Source organism: Erpetoichthys calabaricus, chromosome 7 (genome assembly GCF_900747795.2).
Source record: "Erpetoichthys calabaricus chromosome 7, fErpCal1.3, whole genome shotgun sequence".
Taxonomy (NCBI): Eukaryota; Metazoa; Chordata; class Cladistia; order Polypteriformes; family Polypteridae; genus Erpetoichthys; species Erpetoichthys calabaricus.
The window spans coordinates 76288355-76311958 of record NC_041400.2 but is presented as its reverse complement, the minus strand read 5'-3'; the positions used below and the strand labels follow the sequence as shown (position 1 = coordinate 76311958).

The window sequence follows — 23604 nt, the reverse complement described above, 5'->3', positions numbered from 1 at the left end:
CCAATTCAATTCAATTCAATTCTTTATTGTCATGTGTACAAGTGCAAATACCATGTACAATGAAATGCTTGCTTGCATGTGCCCCCGCAGACGGTGAACATAGACAAAAAAAAACAAAAAACCCACACACAATAAATAAATGAATATAATTAAGTAAATAAATAAAACCAGAATCCTAGGAATAAACAGACACAGAGGCAGAAGTATACTGTATGTGCAGATAGCAGTGGAGGTGACACAAGGTTACTGATTGTTCATGAGTCTGATTGCAGTTGGGTAGAAAATGTTCCTGAACATGGAGGTCCGAATGGACTTTAGTCGCTTCCCAGATGGGAGGAGGGTGAAAAGTGACAGTGCATGGTGGCTGGGGTCCTGCCTGATACGGTTCACTTTCCTGAGACAGTGTGTAGTGTGGATGTCCTGGATTGCAAGGAGCTGTGTGCCCGTGATCTGCTGTGCTGTATTCACCACACGCTGTAGAGCTCTGCAGTCCTGAACTGAGCAGTTGTTGTACCAGGATGTGATACATCCTGTCAGGATAGATTCCACAGTGCACCTGTACAATCTGCACAGGGTTGTGGGGGACATTCCGGGCTTTACTCAGTCTCCTGAGGAAGTAGAGGCGTTGTTGGGCTTTCTTGACTACTGTTGCAATGTGGCTTGACCATTTAAGGTCATCGGTGAGGGTGACTCCGAGGAACCCAAAGCTGCTGACCTGCTCCTCAGCCTCACCTCCGATGTAGATGGGGCTGTGCTCTGTTGCCTGTTTGCGGAAATCCACAATCATCTCTTTAGTTTTACTAGCGTTGAGGGTGAGGCTGTTGTCCTGACACCATTCTGCCAGGAGTCTGACCTCCTCCCTGTAGGCCGTCTCATCGTCCTCGCTGATCAGACCTATTACAGTGGTATCGTCAGCAAACTTGAGGATGGTGTTAGAGCTGTACTTAGCTACGCAGTCATGGGTGTAGAGAGAGTAAAGCAGGGGGCTCAGCACGGTGGCCTGCGGGGTTCCAGTGTTGATGGTGATGATGGAGGAGGTTTTTCCACCAATACGCACTTGCTGAGGTCTGCCAGTGAAGAAGTCCAGTACCCAGTTGCACAGTGAAGAGCTAAGCCCCAGATCCTGGAGTTTAGCAATGAGCAGGGTTGGAATGACGGTGTTAAATGCAGAGCTGTAGTCCACAAACAGCCTGGCATAACAATTCTTGTTCTCCAGATGAGACAGGGTAGTGTGAAATGTTATGGAGATGGCATCCTCAGTGGACCTGTTGCAATGGTAGGCAAACTGGAGGGGGTCCAGCCCTTTAGGGATGATGTCCTTGATGTGTTCTAGCACCAGCCTCTCAAACCACTTCATGGCTATGGGAGTAAGTGCTACTGGGCGGTAAACATTAGGGCAGTCTACTTTATTTTTCTTTGGGCCAGGGATGATGGCTGTGTGCCTGAAGCAGGTGGGGACAGATGAAACTCTCAGAGATGTATTAAAAATATCCATAAAGACAGCAGCTAGCTGGTCGCAACATGTTTTTAAAACACGACCTGAGACTCCATCTGGGCCGGGTGCTTTGTGGATGCTGAGTTGGGAAAAAGTCTTCCTCACGTCATCCTCGGAGAGCCTCAGGCTGGAGTCTTGCGGCGCTGTGGGGGGTCGCACGGGCCTGTCTGTTTTAGCGAGCTTGAAGCGAGCAAAAAACACATTCAACTCATCCAGGAGTAGAGAATGCATTCCTGGACGGGTTTATTCATTCCCGGGAATTCAGGAATCCTGCATTTCATTCCCGGGAATCCCAGGCATGATACAGTGCATGGGCATCTCACATGTGAACGGTTTTAGAACGACCGACACTTATTTTTAATAAAACTACTGCAATATGTTGACACAAATAAAAGACTAACCTTATATACAAGCAGTAATAAGAGCGTAGAAAGCACAACATCCTCACAGGTGGCGCAGTGGTAGTGCTGCTGCCTTGCAGTAAGGAGACTGTGGAAGATTGTGGGTTCACTTTCCGGTTCCTCCCTGTGTGGATAGCGCTTTGAGTACTGAGAAAAGCACTATATAAATGTAATTTATTATTATTATTAACGTGTCCAGCATGTGGTCGTCCAAGAACGCACCTTCGTGCAGAAGTACGCCAGCCACTAAGAAAGCACACTCTGCCTCCACTGAAGTAGGCGGCACAATCATCAGATACTGATACACTTGTTCTAAACAACGCCCGCGCTTGCCGTTGTTCTGAAACACCGCCATTTCAGTTTTTACTGATGCATCCAGTTTCTTGTCATCATTCTGTGATGGCAAGTTTCTTGGTACAGATAATGTGGATGCAACAGACTGACACATTGCAATTTCAAGTTGCTGTTCAAAGCTGTTGTCTGATGAAGTGCAAGCTGCAGCAATGGTGCCACCTTAATTATTTTCAACTATAACTCTGTTATTTCTTGATCGATTTTTACACGTTATATATGCGAGCTTGACCGTTCCCATTTTCCCGGGAATTACAGCAGTTTCACTCCCGGGAATGCGGGAATGAAAAATGTCCGGTAATAGATTCCCTATCCAGGAGTGAAGTGGCAGTAGCTGTGGCCGCGTTTGTCCGGGGTTTGTAGTCTGTGATCAGCTAAATACCCTGCCACATTCAACGAGTGTCTGCTGTGCTGTTAAACTGAGAGTCCAGTTTGTGGGTGTACTGGTGCTTTTCGTATTTAATGGCTTTTTGGACATCATACCTGCTCTTTTTGTATGCCTGTGTATCTCCGGAGTGAAATGCACTTCTGCGCTCACGGATCCGCCGGCGTACTTCAGAACACATCCAGGGCTTCTGGTTGGGAAATACTCGTATAGACTTTTTGGGTACGCGGTCATCCACACATTACCCAATGAAGCATGTGACAACTGCAGCATACTCGTCCAGATTCTCAGAGGACTCTTTGAAAATATCCCAATTCACAGATTCAAAGCAGTCCCTATCTTTCTCCTCCACTTCTGGGGTCCAACAGTCCACCTCTCGCAAGACCGGCTCTGTGCGCTTCAACTGCTGCTTGTAAACAGGGAGGAGCAGCACAGAGCAGTGGTCTGACTGCCCGAGGTTCAGCCACGGGAGCGAGCAATACGCATTTTTGTGTGCGGTGCAGCAGTGGTCTAACGTATTAGCACCCCTGGTAGGACAGGAGATGTGTTGGTAGTATTTGGGGTAAACAGACCTGAAGCTTGCTTTGTTGAAGTCCCCAGCGATGATAACCAGACCTTCGGGGTGTGTGTTTTCACAGTCTGTAATTAGGCCATACAGTTCCTTAAGTGTAGTGCTGGTGTTTGCTTGCGGGGGGATGTAAACAGCCGCCATGTGTACAGCTGTAAACTCCCTAGGCAGGTAAAGCGGCCGGCACTTGATGATCAGACACTCCAGGTCCGGTGAACAGCTTTGTGAAATGATTTCCACAGTCGTGCACCATGCGTTATTGATGAGGAAGCATACCCTGCCACCTCTCTTTTCTCCGGAGGAGACCGACTGATCAGAGCGGTGGATAGAGAAGCCGTCTGGCTGGACAGCCGAATCCGGCGTGCAGGCGGTGAGCCATGTTTCTGTGAGGCAGAAAACACAACAGTCACGCAGATCTCACTGAAAACAAAGTCTATCATGGACATCGTCTAGTTTGTTGTCCAGAGACTAGGCATTGGCCAGGAAAATGCTAGGCAGTGGAAGTCGCAGTCCTCGGCGTTTCGTCCTCGCTTGGATCCCAGCATGCTAGCCACGTTTTCTCCTCCACGTCCTCCGGGCGTGGTCGGGTGGGTCGTATCCGCCACCTTGGCCTCGAGTTATTGTGGTCGATAACTTCAAAAGTAACGACTTGTGCCTTTGTTGCTCCGATGTTTACCAATGTTATACGGTCGTACTTAATAAAACAGTGAATAGGCAGTACAAACAGCGACAATAACAAAAATACAGACACAAAAACAAAAAATCTGCAAGGAGCAGCACGCAACACGTCGTCTCTCTCCGGCGCCATGACACCACCGTAAGGGAATGCAAAAGTGGGTAACAAGTGTCATGTAATCTTTGTATTATTTGGCAGATACTGTATCAACAGAGAAAGGTAATGTAAATAAAGTAGGAGCCTTACCAAATTATTTGAGTAATTACTGGTATTGCCAAAGGCAAAACTACGGAAGCATATTAGGGCCACGGAGAAGAAAAAAAAAATACAGACACAGTGAAAAAAAAAGTATATGTCGAGAATAAAGTTGACATGCCGAATTTATTCTCATGGTTTATTTTGTCATTAAAGTAAATCATCTTAAAATGTAATCTTTATATATAATCTTCATTTGGATCTTGATCTTTGTTTGTCCGCGAATTCACTGCCTTGTGTGGTGTTCCTGCTGTGTTCAGTAGAGGGCAATAGTGATGGAGGAGGAGAGGAAGTGAGGGGGAGGATCGTTGGATGAGGTTGGAGTGTGGTGATTAAAGAGGATTGAATTAAAAGAGACTACATGCTGTTTGTACTAGCTGAATACACAACACCTTGGTTGTTACTTTTGTTTACAAACACTGTCGATACCACTCTTTGTGTTTAGATCTGGCGTCGACACCTGTTTAGATCTGGCGTCGACACCTGCTTCGTTGTCGAGACTGTGGTTTTTTGTGTTTCTATCGACCGTCGTTGGCAGCACTTCGTCCAAATCGAATGTTCACCCACTTCTTGGAGTCGGCAGTCAGAGTATATAAGTTGGACACACTTCTGTGATTTTCCATCAGTCGGCATTTGGAGTTCAAGAAAGAAGCATTGGTTCTTCCTTACTCTTTGGATTGCCACAAAGCAACCTGCGAGATTGGAGAAAGGTTAAGAAGAGATCATGAGAGGAAACGACAGCGTCATGAAAACGAGATGGACTGTGAACGGAGAGATGCAGAAATGCTCCTCCACTACCACATAATTACTATTCGGACAGTGATTCCTAGTAGGCCATTCCTATCGAATCAATGTCCAAGGGTTTTGTTTTGTAATTTTGTTTCTCTTATAAAAAATCATAATGGTGTGCGACGAAGGACCCAGTTCACGACTGGCAGCCGCGTTTAAACAGGGAGCCCTTCACAGACAACTTTAACACGTGCAATGTAGTTGGGCGCACATGGCTAGTTTACTAGATTTTCTCAAACCCTGTCATAAGTAATGTAGCACATTAAATGCTTTGTGTTAAGTGTTCCCCAACCCATGGTAATTGCTACATGCTTCTTAAACTGACTTCCTCTTGCATTGAGAGGAGGCGCAGGCAGCGATCGAGAATAAAGTGGAAATGTCGAGAATAAAGTCAGCATGTTCACTTTATTCTCAACATACACTTTTTTTCTTCACTGTGTCCGTTATTTTTTTTCTTCTCCGTGGCCCTAATACGCTTCCGTACAAAACTGATAGTTAATTGACCAAATTAAAATGTCTTTTTCAAGCCCCCATGTTATTATGGCATCCTCTTGGATGAGCGTCTTATTGATTATTAATCATCAAAGCAACGCACGCAGCTGAAGCTCCATACTCTAAGCGCACAGCAGCATGATTAGAAGTTTAAACCCCACAGTTCTAGCAACAAAATAAAACAGTGCAAAGAAAACTGAATAGTAGCACTTCCGTTTCCTCACTCTTCTTCTTCTTCTTTTGTTTAATGACAATTGTAATTTCAAATTCTCCACCCAGCTTCCAGCAAATAAAGGCACATGTGAAGGTCAGAAAATAATTTTAAACATGGCACCTCAGTCCCAATTAGTCTGCACTTGCACAAGAAATGGGAAGCGTAAAAAGACAGCTGGGGGTGGAAGGTGCCTTTTATTTGTATAGAGTTTTTTTTAAATGGCTTACCAGTCTTGTTCAAGTTTGCTATAATATATCAGTAGAATTACTTGCAAAAGGTCAAATTATTATTTCTTCTATTTGGTTTTATTGTGTACAATTTTGTTTCGAGTGAAATATGTTGCTTGTCTTCCTCTTTTTGACAGCAGTTAATTCTGTCCAGCTCCAGGGTAGTCCTAGAGGGAAATGACACGCAGTTTATAAGGGTTAAGAGATTGTCCACTAGGCGTCGAATAACCTGGCTTGGAGGTAGAGAAGAAGAGGACGACGTTGAGGCCTGCACTCCTGAGAGACCCAATGCCATTGCTTGTGACGCGGGACTGATTTTAATTATTGCGGATGGGAGCTAAATTCGTAGCATATACTGTCTCGTGTGCTGCCTTCTCAAGATTACAGAGCCTGGATACAGCCTTATACCCACACCGGTGGAAAAAACATTAAAAAAGGATAGTACAAGACTCAATAAAGGGAAGTCTGACATTTGGCAGTCGTTTTTAATTATTATCGATGGCGATGGCAACCAAGTGCCCTTTGCTTGCTGTGATAAGTGTGCTAACATACACGTGGACACAAGTCAGGTACCTCAGGTTTAAAGCAAAGGGTCAGACTAAACTGACATTCTTTCCAAACCTGTCAAAAGTAACAACTAATGGTAAAAGCAAAGCACAGGATAAATGTGTGGATTTTGTTTGCAAGGATTCTGGGATTTGCAACAGGGCAATATTCATCTTGAGCAGTACTTTGACAAAATTGGAAAGTCTGAAGTTTAAAGAGAGTCTGTCCTATCTGACAACTTTATAGAAAGGATATTTTATATGACATGCTAGAGACCGTCAATAATTACGGGTGTGCTGTCACAACAGATATTTAGAAGGGAAACTTTGAGAAAACCTCTTGCATATCTACTAACATCTATTATATTAGTGAGAGCTACAATCTTGTGTCAAGGGTGTTTTTTTCTGCAAGCACAATTAAAATGGGTGAAAACATTCGTGTTTTACTGTTTAAAAACGTTTTCAGAATTGACTGTTACTGCCCGAGGAGCAAACACGATCGCTGCTTTGCGCAACTGCACCAGAATAAACTGTAGTGGCCACATTCTTAACACAATTCTCTGAGTATTTTAAACATACTGGACAACAAGGCAAGCTTACGAGGTCACTCAAACAGTCTGTGGAGACAAGATATAGTGCTGAATTCAGTGCTGCAGCAATTTGCGGATTGGTCAAATCAACAAAAAGATACAACTGTGATCTCTTTTCTGAAACCATTCAATGTTGCGACGACTGATTTAGAATCAGATATTATGATTTATTGAAAGAACTCATCAACAACCTGTTATGCAGCAACTCTTATCCACATGCACTACAAAGGAGCAGCATTTCTCAGCCCAAAGCTTCTGTTTCTGTATCTTTTAAGAGGATTGCAAAGGTGCAGGAGCAATAAGAGATTTCTAATAATTTGTAATAATAATACAATTGCACTAAATCAAAGAGTGCAGTGAAGTTTATTGGTCAGTTGTTAGTAATGCCCTCTTTCCTCACAGAGCTTGCAAGCAGACAAGGAGATGTTAGTTTTCTGAGAAAGCGGGGAGTGTTCGTTACGCTACCAGTAATTCAGCAACTAGAAAAGTATATGTTTTAAGCAAAACTTATATGTGCGACTTGTACATAGACAGCACTTACCTTCCATGTCCGTTCCATATTTTTTTGTAATGAATAGCAATTATTAACATAGATTGTACTTTATTTCAACACAGAATATTAAGCGGTGGCTTACTTACAAAGCTTTAACAAGACATGCTGCTTAAATGCTCATTTTTGTTCTTTTTTGTGTTAAACACCTGCAGTGCTCAGAAATTATTATTTAAGTCCCATCATAAAATTTGTATTAAATACTGAAGAAGCAGAATTGTTGCAAAAAATTTTAAAGGGCAATTGGGCCAAACAGGGGAAACCTACAGTCACTTCCTTATACATGTTAAACTGGATTATCAACCATATAACTTTTTTCTTTAATGGAAGCAATGTGTTTCTGTGGGCAGGAGCGGAACAAAACCGTTAGGGTGCGGGCTGGAGTGGGACAAAGGAGGTCAAGTGTATGAGGGAGCGGGCAGGCGCGGGATGGAGTGCTGCGGGTGCGGATTTAAAAAATCAGTCCCATGTAGACGTCTGATATAAGGGATAGAGATTGTTGGAGAGAGATGACTGAGTGACTGGCTGCTTTAATGGAGTTACTCCTATTAGTCAGTGGAAGCTCCTCATTGTTCTGGGTGCAGAGGAGCTTGTTTTGCTCAAGGCCACATTACAGCCATATTTTCATAAATAGTGATAAGGCAGATTTGTGCCCTGGACTGGGGGTTATTTTTTGGATTATTTTTCCTTTATTTTTACAGTTAAAGTGTCCCTGCCAAAGAGGCCTTTCACTGTCACAGTATATGTGGCTGGTTATAGCTTGGCCATCATTGGCCAAAAATGGAAATGACATTTTTTACCTAATAGTTAATTGCATTTGGGCCACATTAGGCAAAGAATACAAATGCCATAAAAACCTCTGAATGTTTCTGGTTAACAGTTAGACCTTATTTTTGCCCAAAAGTGCAATGCCAGACATACAGGACTTGTGCTTAATTGCATTTGGTCAGTGTTTTGTATAGAATCTGAAGAACATACAATCCTTAAATATGGCTGAATATAGCTGGGCCACTTTTGGTCCATAATCAAATTGCCAAAAATATTAAATATTCTTGGTTATATATGGGCCACATTTTACCCAGTATACAAATTGCATAAAAACTCCTAAATGTGGCTGGTTACAGTTGGGCCATATTTGGTCCATAACTATAATGCCAGACATGGTTCGGTGGCAACTGGGTGACAGTCAACTCAGCGAAAAGACAACTCAGCGAAAGACAAGTCGGCGAAGAAACAACTTGGCAAAATACAACTCGGTGACATCCTTTACCACTTAGTTAATACTGTAGATTGGTTCAAAGAGATTTTTTAATTATATTTAAATGACAACATGATTTAAAATGTTGAAAATAAATTTATATAATTGATGAACAAACTTTATTCTGCAGATGGAACAAACTCTATCTTACATTATCTTCTTCAACCAAAATTGCTATATCGTTTATATACTGTAAATTGTATTGATTGTAATCGTATGATAACGTTATTAAGAATACAAAAGGTGACCTGTGAGTACAGCTTAAGGAATATCTTTACTCGCAATGTATTGGGACTCTCATAAAGCAGGTGATTCTGTGGATTTTCCGGCGCCCTATGTTGTCATTTAAATATAATTAAAAAATCTCTTTGAACCTAACTATTACCTAATTGGTAAAGGATGTCGCCGAGTTGTCTGCCTCACCGAATTGTCTGTCGCCGAGTTGGCTTTTCGGCCAAGTTGTTTGTCTCCCAATTGTCTTTTCGCCGAGTTGTCTGTCGCCCAGTTGCCCCTGAACGGCCAGACATACAGTACTTCACATGCGGCTGATTGTGTCTGGGCCATGTTTGGCCCAGAATCCATACACCATGTAAATCACTACTTGTGGCGGAAATACAAATTCTCAATCTAACAGTGCAGTCTTTCCTATGTTCCTCCTATCTCAAGTTTTAGAAATAATACTTTTTCCTCTAAAGACGTAAATCATCAACACATCCAGTTCAGACATGTTCACCATGTATATGTTAGTCCTAGGAAGAGTTATGCCAGTCTGGTTGTGAATCCTAACTATCATCTATGTATAATGAATGCTCCAGGTATATTTTTGCACGTTTTGGGAATACTCACTGGTTCAAGCTTTCTGGCCTAATATCTCTGATTTTCTGTATTCCATTCTTCTTAGTAATATACCTTTAATACCTTAAATATACCTTCTTTTAGACCTCTCCTCGACTCTTTTGCTGTTACCAAGCAGAGGTTATTCTGTCTAGGTTCAATCACTGCAAAAACTGCTTTAGCTTTTCACTGGAAATTTTCTAACTTTCTTTCTTTCACTTTATGGAAAACTTCTATATTTTGCTTTTACTTTAACTTTCTGCAGCATGGATCAACTAGTCATCTGGGTTCAGTATCAAAAGGTTGAAGTCATTGGTGAACATGATCTAGGATTGGATGACAATGGGCATAGACTTTGCTTTTGATGCTTGACTCCTTTACTTTTCTCTTCCTTCTCTCTCATGGAGCCTGTGCACGTGTGGCTTCCTGTTGTCTTTGTTTGTCTTTATCCTTACAGGACCAGATTATGGGGTTTGTTGGGTGGGTGTTTCATTTTTTTCTTTTAATTTTTTCACAGTAATTTTTATTAATGTTTGTTCTTGTACTAGGTCTGCTTTCTTCTAAATCTATTTGACTTTGATAAAAATTTGATTGCAAAAAAATATGTATCCCTGAACCAGATATACAAAGGTCAGAGAGAGTGCGTACGAAAATGAAAGCAATTGAATCGCAAAAGCTGATCCCAGGTGCAGTGGTAGGATTTTGGGCCTCCTGAAAGTTTTGAGGAAGGTAGAAGCCTCTGGAAGGTTGGACAACTAATTTATTAATTGTTGCTCTGTATTCCTTTTCAAGTTGAGTTTTCTACTGTATTTAGACTTAGTCATGAATGTTTCTCTTTATTGGTTGATTGAGTTATAGAAATGACAGGCTTGTAAAGTCCTCATTGTTCTGTGTACAGAGTATAGTGAAATTTCTACTTGTATGTGCTAATTAACATGATGCATGTCGCCACTCTCAAGCACTATAATTATTAAAGAAAACAGCCTTACTAAGGAAACTATTTTCTTCCTTACCTGAACAATGTTAGAATGTATTTGTCATATACAGATCATGATTAGTAAGGCTGAACGATATTCAGTTAAAGTTAATCCTAGGTTTATTTTAGCAATGTTTATTTCTTGTTATGACTGGGTGTTCAATAATGTAACAAACAGGGGATAGAAACTTCCATCCTGAAAATAGCCTTCTTTATACTTTATTTAGGGATATAAATTCTGACTAACTTTATATTTAAGTAATGAATGGAGAGTAATTAGAAAAAATAAATAGACTTTGAATGGTATTAATGTCTTATAAACTGAATACTAATTATCCCTCTGCAGTTAAGGCTGGCTTTTGTGCTTATCTGTTTAACAGAAGTCATGCAGAGAAATAATAAAACTTAATATTAACTGTGCTATATATCAACGGTTTACTGTATGTCATGTAAGTCTTTGTTATTAAAGTAGTCTTTTGTAATTATCATAAGCTTTGACATTTAATGCTACACTTTTGTGACTGTTGCTGTTTTGTGATAGTTGTAATATTAAACAAAGATGTTTATGGCTAAATTGTAGCCCTACAGAACTGCTCAAGTATAACTCACTGTCAGTGCATTCATTTGGCTTTAGTAAGGATAGGCTAGTGACTGGGATTTTTTTTAATAGTTTGTGGGCATAGAAGGCAGATAAACTATTATTGCATTAGTTCCTATTTGTTTTTCATGGCAAGTTATTATGGGGTTTACTAGATTTGTGCTTTATTATTGAATTCAAAGTGTGTACAGGTTATTGTTTTTTTTCCAAATTTGTCAGCTTTTAGTGTAAAGCATAAGAATTCCAAAGCAAATTATTGTTTAAATTATATAGGATGTGCTGTCAACTCAGCTATTAAATTTTGTTTGATGTACTATAAATACAAATAATGTTTGAATAACACGTTTCTGTTTGACGTGTCTAAGGGTTAGTTCTGGCAGGGAGTATGAAATTGTTTGCTTGGAGGCAAGGAGGGGGGCTGGTATATTGTCAGCCCAAGAGCCCATGAACTTGGGTTTCATTCCTGGATAGACTAGATTCAAATAAATTGTGTGTAAATGCACTAAAACTAATATTTACAGCTACTGAGTTAAAAAGCGACAAGATCTTATTGCTGTCCATGTTATTCCCAAGAATTAATAACATTTCGGTTAAAATAAGCAGGTAATGCTAATCCAGTCTTTTAGCTTGACATAATTAAGAATACAATACAGATGTCTTAACTGACCCCATCATGGGGGAGGTGTTATATTGGCTTCTTATTTTGTAACATGCTGGAGAAGTGCAAGGACACCAATAATATTTTTATTTACTGGGGAAGAACTGTTACTGGAGCTGCTCATATAGACACGTTATTAAAGGATACGTTTGGTATTTTTCAAGTCAATTTCTTCACAATCATAATATATATTAAATTGCCAGATTAAATTGTGATCTGGGTAAAATAAAATATGAATAAAAAATAAAAAACACATGCTCATTCTTCTGGATTAAAATTGGCTTTAAGGGGTTACAGTCCAAACGTGAAAACGAAAGCATTAAACTTGTGGAACAGGTCCACTTTGCAGTAGCAAAACCTTGATAAAGGAAAGCATACTTTTCCTCATTTCTGAGTCATGACTGTGTCAACAAGAGTAAATTTAAAGTAAAGTTTATTGCAAATTCTTAGTGGTGTTTTCTTGAGGTAAGGATACGTTTCCTGTTTGCTTGTCTGTTCAAAGCAGCTGTAATGGAAGGAGCTTTGACATTTTGCACAGGAGGACCATTAATTGGCAGTTGTTCATAGCCTCACTCTTTCTTTTATCTGTCTAGTCCTGTTTCAATAAAGGTTATCTTCTGCCATGGCTTGTAACAAATAATGCTCTGCACAAAGATTTACCAAAGGCCTGATATAATGGTAAAGCTGTCAGTATTCTGTGAAATTATCTGACATGATTATGGATCTGCCATCAAACCATCATGACTGTACATGATTCAAAATGTGCACCAGCTCCAGTGGTATATGTGTAGTCAAATCATGTTTTCTTCTTATGCCATGTGCACTCAAATCTTACAGTATTTTTTTATTTGCAATGCTAGTGCATATACTGAATTACATACAAACATAGTGGTTTGACACCAGATGCTTACCCAAATCTGATTTGTTTTCTCTAAACTGTGCAATCATGGATACATGTTAGTGTCAATCAAAGAAATATCACTATTTACTATCAATGTTGTATATACTATAGGGTCTATCCATCCATCCATCCATTTTCCAACCCGCTGAATCCGAACACAGGGTCACGGGGGTCTGCTGGAGCCAATCCCAGCCAACACAGGGCACAAGGCAGGAAATAATCCTGGGCAGGGTGCCAACCCACCGCAGATAGGGTCTACCATATCTATAAAAATTAGATTGTGTTACCTCCCTTAATGTGTGTTTATTTATGTTATTGTTATTTCTTTTGTATTTGAGTAGTTATATGTATTATTTCCACGTATTTTACGCTTCGGATTTAATTATGCACTGTCTTTTTAAAAATGCATCCATTCCTTGTTTATGGGAGAGGAGCCCCAAGTGTTGGGGCCACCCTGATGTCAAAGCTGCTTGGTCCTCATCCTGGCTTTATCTTCAAAACCAGAGGCATAATCCTGCAGTTAAGCATTCATTTGTGGCTAGAGTTTTGTATTAATGACTATTACTATATTGGACTTCTGATTATTTTTTGGATCTTTTGCTTTTGTATATATCTTTTGAACGGATTTTGATTCAGGACTGCATATTGGGACTTTGTTTGCTGTGGTTGTATTTTTAGGGAAATCTTTTTGCTTCTAAGCATTTGCTTGTATTTTTCAGTTTTAGGAATCAATGCTTGATTTATAAAGATACTTCATTGACCTTCTTTATTACACCGATGTTTACAGTTTTCCTTTTTTATAAATATTTTTGGGACTTTAAAGTTTCTTTTGAAAGGTTAAATCCCTTTTGGGCCTGTATAGTCTACGACATGCCAGTTGTGTTGAATTAAACCTGTTGGGGTAAGACCTTTTCCAGGAAGGCAAAAGAGGCCTGGCCAAACAAGTAAAGCCTTTTGGAGGCCTTTTACTCCTTATTCACCATACTTGTTTCTCCAAATCACACTTCCAGCACTGTGCTCTTCACCCACAGCTTGCTCTGTCTACTTCACTTTGCCAGCTTCTCTTTTTTTTACATGTGGATACTGGTACAGACTGTATGGCAGTTACTCCAAGTGTGTGAAAAACACTGCAATGCTGTTTCAAGGGATTCTATATTTGCTTTTACCTAACTGAAATAATGAACCATGGAACCTGCAGGGTGGGGTAATTGTGGCAGGGACTACTTTTCCTTGTGTTTCCTTAATTAGAGTACAGAACGAGATTCACTGTGAGTGGTAGCATGGTATTAGTTGGTGAAGTGTGTAAATTTGACTTCATGTATTTCTTTATATTTTTTTTTTTGTAAAATCTCTGGTACTGCATGCGTTCGAAGACCAAATACCAAAGATGGATAGAATTTCATAATATCTCTAACTAAGCAAAATAAAAAAAAATAATAAAAAAAAAACTTAAAAACTCATTTGCTACCTTAGTGACTTCAAATGTGAGAATTAATTGCAGCTATATAAGCAGTTGCTTTCTTGGCTTTTTACTTGTGTATTTTGGTCAGTGGCTGGCATGGCTACCTCATTGCCTCAGGTTGATTCTAATTCCGTATACAGTGTGTATAAAAAGAATCACCCCCTCCCCCACACACCTTAAAAATGTTCACATTTTGTTGCTTTACAACCTGAAATGAAGAGACACACAAAAATATTTCTCCAGCTTTATTTATTCAAAGCAACTTATAACAGCCGTGTGAAAGATATAATAGCAGCAGTTCAGGAAAACTAACAAAAAAAATCACTGAGATGGTTAAAGGATCACCCTCCTCCTAAAATACTTGTAAACTCAAACAGGTGTAACTAATCACTTCTCCAATTGCAATCATTCTGATCAGTTCAGCATAAAAACAGCTATTCCTAGAGCATTACATTGCTTGGAAGTGCAAATGAAAGTAAACAATCAACTATGGGTGACAAGGCACTGTCAAAAGATCTCAGGGATAAAGTTGTGGACAGGCACAAATCAACAGATGGATACAAAAAATCTCAAAAGCTTTATCAATCCCTAGGAGCACAGTAAAGTCTATAATCAAGAAATGGAAAGTGTTTGATACTACTAGGGCCCTTCCTGGATAACGTCAACCCTCCGAACTGGATAGAAGAGCAAGGAGGAAATTGGTCAGAGAGGCTTCCAAGAGGCCTATGGCAACCTGGAAGCAGTGACAGGAATTTTTGGCAAAGAGTGGTCATTTTGTGCATGTGACAACAATATCACAAATGTTCCACAAATGTGGCATGTATGACAGGGTTGTAAGAAAAAGCTACTCCTCAAGAAAGGCCACATTAAGTCTCAACTGAGTTTGGCCAAAACGCTTTCAAATTCTTAAAGAAAACCTGCTGTCCTCTGCCAGAAAATTGTCAATGGGAAGAAGGTTCACCTTCCAATGTGACAATGACCCGAAGCACACAGCAAAGTTGACTACACAGTGACTGAAAGAGAAAAAGGTGAGTGTCCTTGCATGGCCTAGTGTGAAAAAGATAGGGGGCACCACAGAGTCCCAAACACGAATAAAACACAGAACATAAAACACAGAACAAAGGGGATTTTTATTACAAGACAGTACCTTTGTACAACAACTACATGTTTTGACTGTTCTTTTCTCTTTACCAAACTACTTCTCCTCTAAGGTGATTAGTGCTTGCTTCCACTCCTAGCTCCAGCTCACCTGGACAAAGCAGTACAGTGTCTTTTATTGAAGACCCGGGAGTACTTCCAGTGCTAGTGCTTCGCCCTTTGGAAGCACTTTTGGTCCATATGGAAATTCATAACAGTAGGAGTATAACTTCCTGCAACACCCTCCAGCAGCACCCACGGACCACAGCAGGTTTACACTATTGGACTACAATTCTCAGCACTCCCTATGGGTGTCCACCTAGTGTATGGGGGAAGACAATGACCTGGAAATATTGCCTTCCCTTGTCCTTCTGTGATACTGGTGTCCCTGCCAGGTAAGGATCCCAAATCAACCTTAATACTAGTCAGAGGCCAGACATAAACCCTATTGAAAATCTGTGGAATTACTTAAAGATTGCAATCCACTAACAGTAACCATTCAATTTGACTGAGCTTGAACAGTTCTATAAAGAATTGTGTGCAAATTCTGCACAGTGTAGATGTGCAAAGTTGGTAGAGAAGTATCCCAACAAACTCATAGCTATAATCAATGTAAAAGGTGGTTCCACATAGTACTGACACAGGGGTGTGTCTTCATTTCAGGTTACAAAGCAACAAAATGTAAATATTTTGAAGGGGGGGATTCTTTTCTATACATACTGTATGTTTACATGGGGCCAAATACTTTATCTATCCATCCATTATCCAACCTGCTGAATCCGAACACAGGGTCACAGGGGTCTGCTGGAGCCAATCCCAGCCAACACAGGGCACAAGGCAGGAACCAATCCTGGGCAGGGTGCCAGCCCACCGCAGGACACACACAAACACCAAGCACACACTAGGGCCAATTTAGAATTGCCAATCCACCTAACCTGCATGTCTTTGGACTGTGGGAGGAAACCGGAGCGCCCAGAGGAAACCCATGCAGACAACATGCAAACTCCAAGCAGGGAGGACCCGGGAAGTGAACCCAGGTCCCCAGGTCTCCCAACTGCGAGGCAGCAGCGCTACCCACTGCGCCACCGTGCCGCCCATACTTTATCTAGGTATCTAATATTTATCTTTATATATAATACGCTACCGTGGCTGATTGTTTGTCTATCCAGGATTTTAAATCAGTTGTAGCTCGCAAACCATTTTAACTATTGACTTGAAATTTGGTACACATATACTATGTGACGTCTACTATCTGCTTTAGTGTGATGATTGACCTCCAAGGTTATTCCTCTTTTTATTTTTATTTAATTGCAGAATCAACTCTCAGCAGCGGCCAGTAGGGTGGCGCATGCGTACGAGTGCCATTCTCATCCCTACCATCTTTGATGTCACTTCTCCTACCACTTCATATCTTAAATCATTCTTGGGGCAGATTGAAGACTTAAGTGCCAGCTTAAGTGAAAAATTAAAGAAAACATACTAAGTAATTGAAACACAAACTCTGACTTAATCAGTTTTAATGCGAAAAGATGCCGACAGAAGAAAGAGAAGAAGCAGGCCGCTAGGGTGGAGAAAAGAAGAGCTGCTCAGGAAGCAGCAAGTGCATCAACCTCTGAGCAAACTAATACTAAACTTACAGAGAAAAAGGATGAAAACTATGAATGCTCAAGTCAAGTGTATTCACGGCACGTTATCGTGCAGTGTGTCATTACTGGTAATAAATAATTTATTATTATTTATCTACTATAGTTCCTCCATCATTCAAGGAACTAAACTAGCATTTAAAAAATTGGCCAGCTATGGATATGTGTACAGAGACAAGACTGGTTATGTTCTACTTTGGGCCAGGATATTTTGATCTTCTTTTTATTGTACTGAACTATATGGGTTAAAAAATTAGTTGGTTAATTTTCATTTTTAACATCAATTGTTTGCCTGGTGATCATGTTATTTTGGCCAGTGCACAAAATTTAATGTTCTCAGTATTCCCAGAAATCCTTTGTTTGATCTTATTAGTGTTGTATCTGACAACAAGTAAATAATTCTCATAATAGAATGTGTCACAAAGAACACATTTGTTTATAGCCAATAGACCTGAGGCTGATCTCCCAAGATGTACTTAATGTACAAAATGACTTTAACGTAAAGTCTTATAATTCTGTTTTAAAACCTTTTGTTGAGATTGAAATACTGTGGTGTCTTAATAAAAATAAGACTTAGAAAGAATTCTGTCACAGAGAAAACAAAAAAAGGAAATTTTAAAATTTCACCAACTATACAGAAAATGTATATCAATTTACATGAACTTAGTTTATTTTAAGACCTTCATTCCACCCCTACACTTTTGGAGATATCTCAGCATTTAAAATCAAGCAAATGATTGATCCAGAAAATGTAGAACTTCACATGCTTTCATCAGCTGCCATTCTGGCTATACCTGTAATTGTTCAAAATTCCAGGGAATATGCAAGGTCCACATAGCATCCAGCCTAGGAATTAAACAAAGCCTCTTGCAGCTGTAAGGCACAGCTCAAACCACTGCACCCAACCTCATCCTTATAAATGTAAAATCGATTCATATTACTTGCATCAGTGAAACTTATCAGACTTATTTTTAACACACTCTTACCTCAAAGAGTATTTTAGATTTGAATATAGTGTCCAAATATTTCATGTTATTTTGCACTTCTTAGTGACAAATACAAACAACTGAGACAGACCTTATGAGAGGAAAAAAAGCAACAATTCTGGACAGCCAGTTCTAGAACATAATAAAATATCAGATGTTTATGGCATAGTTCATACATTTACTTTTGCAAAGTCTTTGCTTTATTCAATCACCCTTGCCTTCCAAGCTACCATTATTTAAATAATATCACACCCGTTTTTCAAAGATATATTGCTGGGTTATAAAAGCAAGTTACTCAAAATTTCATTTAACATTAAAAATTAAAAATCAAGATATATACTTTCTGTGGTCATAATTCATAAAACATCACCAGCATACAGATTCAGATCTATAAAGAATCATGTTAGAAGTTTGTAGCATAATGTTTGTTTGATTAAATCTTTTTATTTAAACTACTCCACCCAAAAATGTTTTTTTTATTGGGGAGAAGCGGAAGCTTTAGATTTGTCAAAAATTTTGATCTCCGGTTTTCAACAGATCTTTCAATGGACCTTTTAGGGTCCCCTGATACTGAAAACATTGATATCTTGATGATGGGTGTGTCTGTGTGTCACAATTTCTTGAGGACAATCTAGAGCTAAAACGGTTGGGCGGAAAACCACCAAACTCAAAACCTAAGCTTGTTATGAGATGACAATGTGCTGATTAGTTTTTGAGGCAAATCGTGCAAGAGAAAGAGGCACTCTAAAGGAACCATCAGATACTGTAATTGGCAATTAATTATGGATTCTTCTTGTCAATTGATATCATAATGACCTATTTTATGATCAGAAAGACCACCATCAGAGCAGTAAATTATTACTGAAATATTATAGAATAGTTTGGGTAACTTGGTTCCCAGGGCCCAAAGCCTAGTGATGCACACATCAAAATTTTTTACATGTTACTTGCTTTCTAGTGGTGGCAGAGAAAATGTTTTAATTTCTTGTTTTCATGCAGAAAGGAAAGTAAAAGTTTTATGATATAATAGAACCCAATGGTGACTAGTGCTGCACAATGGTTAATAATATGAAAAATGTCAGTTGAAAAAAAAAAAAACAAATCTCACCTAACATGTGTCACATACTCCATATGTACATTACCTAGTTATATGTTCAAAATGTGCAAAATGCATATTTCTTGCTAAAATAGTGTTAAATAGTTACTACCAGAATACTTAACGTACACATCCTAAACAGTAAAGCCATACCACATGGACTTTTGAAGATGCCATCCACCTGAAGCTAAACATGTTCAGGTCCGGTTAGTTCTTGGATTTAAGACCATCTAATAAAAGCTTGGGTTGCTGCTGGAACAGGTATTATTATTAAAGCCTCATGTAAATAACTTTTTCAAATGAAGACCCACCTCCCCCCCTTTCATTAGTCGACAGTCATGTTTTCAGTTAATTTAGATTCCTGTTTTTGATTGGTGGTGTTTATTCCTGAAGTAGCTATTAAATAATGTTTTAACAAAAAACATGTGTGTTTGAGCAACAACCGATTAATAGACATGTGGAGTAAACAACATGAGTTACATGACATTTTCCTTTCTTTTTCCATGGATGTTTTTTAACATTGCTTGCCTTTTAACTTCATTGGTCACTATTGGCTTCTAATATGTCATAAACTTTCTTTCTCTCCTTTCTCCATGAATACATATATTACATTTTTTAGCCACCAATACAGAGTGCATGGTGTAAGTAATATGTTTAAAAAGATATTATTTTGGGATGGAGTGTTTGTTTAGGTTAAAGAGAATTTCAATTATGCTTTTTAGCCCCTAATGCATCTATTTATTAGGAGCTGTGTTCAGCTTGCAAATAAAAACATATGTCTGCACTTTTCTTCCTCACTCATAGCCTCATAGAATGTCAATGCCTGAACCCCACAATCAGAGCAGCCATTGGATTATTGCAGGCTACCACAGCACAAGGCTTAATGACGTCCACATTTTTCTTAACACGAACATTGACAGCTGCTGCATTGTGAATAGTGCTTATGGGGCTAAAGTCTTGCTTGTCCTTGCAATTGATTGCAGTTTGCTTTTTGTCACGCAGCTACCATCACATTTCAGTGAAGCTTCACGTGACTTAATTTAGCAGGCATATCACAGTGGTTTGGTCGTACAGTGCTATATGCGTCAGTTTAACTTCATTCTAAAACTGCCTTTATGGCTTTTCATTTGCCGTTGTTTCGTTTTTTTTAAGTGGCAGAAAGCATACAATTTTTTTTTAAATCATGATGTTATTTCTTTCACTAGGTGCCATTAGAATACTGGCACAATAGTTATTCGGGCTTAACACTATAAAGCATATCATTAAATTTCACCGAGCATGTGACTTGGTTTTAACCATAATTGCATTTAACTCTAAACTCAAGGCATGCTCAAGTGTTAACGCCAAGGAGGTTAACTGGAATTTATACTGTATATGTAGATTTTTTTTTGTTTTGTTTAAGTGCAGCAGGTTGATACAGTATTTAGCACTACTGTCTCACAGATTCAGTGCCCTGAGTTCAATACACCTGCTTTGTTGTTGTCTTTGTGAAATGTGCATGTTCTAGTCAAGTCTGAGTGGATTCTCTTTCTGAAATGCATTATTGTTTATTTCGAAAGGAGTCAGAATTTTGCTTATGAATAAGATCATGGAGACAGATTTTGGTTCATTTGACCTTGCTCTTTTTGCAGCAAATTTAATCAATAATGCATGGCAAAGGCTTTCAGTGTCCTTTTAGAAAATAAAAGGTTCTGTGGTTCTAAAAGGTTCAGATTTCACATCATTTGCTCTTTATACCACTAGCTAATCTGGACAATTATGTTGCCACCTCCCCAGGAAGAGAAGAATTAGGTTTAAAAATGAGTGTCCAAACCACAGGGAACAATCATGTATAGTGTAAATGTTCAAAATAGGCGCCATTCACACATGCACGATCCTAGGTTATGTGGTAGCAACATCCACTCACTAACCAGTGCAGATTTTTCTAACTTGCCCTGCATTTTTAAAATTCTGTTTATGATGAACTGGCAGGTATTCGGCACTTGTGGTGATGCAGGCTTGATTCAGATGCATCAAATACCCAAGATATTTGCAAGCATTTGCAGTTTTCAAAATGAGAATCACTGGCTTGTTAAAAAAAAGTTCTACTACCTGAAGCCTAGATTAAACAAAAATATACATTTTTATATATGGGTCAGGGCAATTAACATATAAGTAACTCCAAAAACTATGAAATATGCAGCTTACAAACATGCAGCATATGCAAAACGCCTAAGGGTTACAAAAGAATACTCCAGTATAACATAATTCCTAAAGAAAAATAAACCAATCTTTGCATAAATAAAATGTCACAGATTTTTTGTCAGTCTGCATTCTATACAGTTTGTACACCAGATGGATCTTTGTTTTTTTTTTATTTGTTATTTAATTTCTCTCTGTATTTTGTTTTATTTCTATTTCAATGCATTGGTGGTTCCAAATTTACTGTCAAGCCAATAAAGCTGTTTTTATTTGTTTGTGCTAGATCTAAAAATTTAGTTTTGGGAGTTCAAGGCAGAGAATAACAGTCCTTTCACAATGATTTGTTGCTTTCAGGAGAGATCCTTCTCGTTGGAAAGAGAATAGTTGTTCCTGTCTGCAATGATTTGTCACACAAAGAAAAAAATCAGCACCCAGACAAAGAATAGTTCTTTTTTCAATAATGATTTGTCACTTAAGGCAGAAATTCAGCCCCTTCTTAGAACACAGTTTTGTCATTTGGAATAGAGTATCAGCAGCCTGAACAACACAAAACACTTTTTGAATGATACTTTGCTTAGGTCGGAAATTCAATTGTTTCGAGTGAACTTGCATCTCCTCAGAGTGATCTTTTTTTCCATACAGACATTCAACAAACTGTGATATTTCTGCAAGTGACAAAAATTATGCATTAAAAATGGTATTGCATGTTTTGGGTAGTTTTTGTCAAATGTCAGTTCAAATTTAAATGCTGTTTTACCTCAAAATTTTGAACTGATCAAAAGACATAATTTGTTCTTTCAGTTTTTCTAAAAGGTAATTTACAAGCCAATATAGCTGTTCTCTCCACAGACATGTTTGCATACACGTTTTGCTTAGATTTTTTATTTTCTAGGCTTCCACATTAACCAGTAAGTCTACATTTTATATAATGTTGTCACAATGCATTTTAGCTAGTATAAAAAGTGACTGCCCCCAGCATCTCTTCAGTCAAAGAATGGTCCCAATGTCGTTATCTTGTTAACTAAAATACAAATGGGAGAGTGGGATAATTATGGGGGTGTGGTCAGCAATGAAGATTAATGATATTTAATGAGTCATTATGGTCTTAATAAAGACAAAGCTTTACTTGGCTTTACACTTATATAATTGGTCTGCTTGTAAAATAGTATTGTTTTATATTCAGTATACAATATATATTTTTCTTTCTGATTATTACTTTCACTATCTTGCAGTGCTCATCTTTCTTTTTATTATGTATTGCTTGTTTTTGTTTTCATTCTTTTGTTGTATAAATCTGCAAGAAGGTATTTCTTGGGCTCTAATTGTTTGGAGACATTTGCTAAAGGGGTGACAAAAATCTAAGTTATACAGTACACTGAATGGGTTATTGTACCAAAACAACATTATCCTAAAGTTACAAAAAGTATTATCACAACTCTGGCATTTTGAGACCCACAAATTGTTGGATCACGGACATACTTGGGCACCACAGCTGCTGATCTACTTAACCTTGGGACATAGGAATTGCTGCTTTCCATTACCCTACACATAGACTTCTGCACACTCCTTCAGTAATCTGGAAAGGACAACACCCAGAACATCAAGAACACTTCAGATAAGTGCTGTTTTCATCTCTGTTGACTTTACACAACCTAACTGCTGAAAGATTATTTATTACAAGCTAAGTATAAAATTATTTGTGTCGTAATTGACTTTGTCTTATTGTTGTAGTTATCTTGTCACCATTGCAGCTTTAAAGCAGCACTGTAAGTGGAACGAACCCTGAACACAGGGGAGAGCACATGCTAATAGAAAGTTAGATGATACATAATAGAGCTTCTTGGCTTAACACTAGAATCCCTGAAGGCTGCAAAAAAAGTCGTAAAGTCGGGCCACCTTAAATTCCTTCGTGCTTCTTCATCAGTGTCTTTGTTTTGCAAATGTGTGAATCAGCGCTGGCAGTAGGCAGCCTGCTATCCCATCCCCCACCAATGCAGCTGAAGTGAGACACAAAATTCTCAGAGCTCAAGTCTGTTTATCTGGGTGTGAGATGCCTGGAATTTTATAGGGTAAATAATATATTGCTATTTGGAATACATACATTTCATGTGTGTTCCATATCTACAACAATCTGGGTAAACGTAGGATGACAGGAAATGCTAGGCAAAAAATGATGAACACAAGATACAAGACGTTTATTGTCATATACACAGTAAAAACACACGTTAAAGTCCAATTAACAAATAAACACTTTCACAAAAGGTATAACAAAACAATTTTCCATTTATTCAGAATATAACCAAAGAAAAAGAAATTGTTCTATATACATGTTGCTC

General features: G+C 38.8%; 1 protein-coding gene across 19 annotated transcripts in view; it reads left to right on the top strand.

Moving 5' to 3' along the window:
- The window catches only part of celf4 (CUGBP, Elav-like family member 4), a 1311271-nt gene that overhangs the window by 797287 nt on the left and 490380 nt on the right, over positions 1-23604 (top strand). The gene's annotated exons all lie outside the window — the stretch shown is intronic.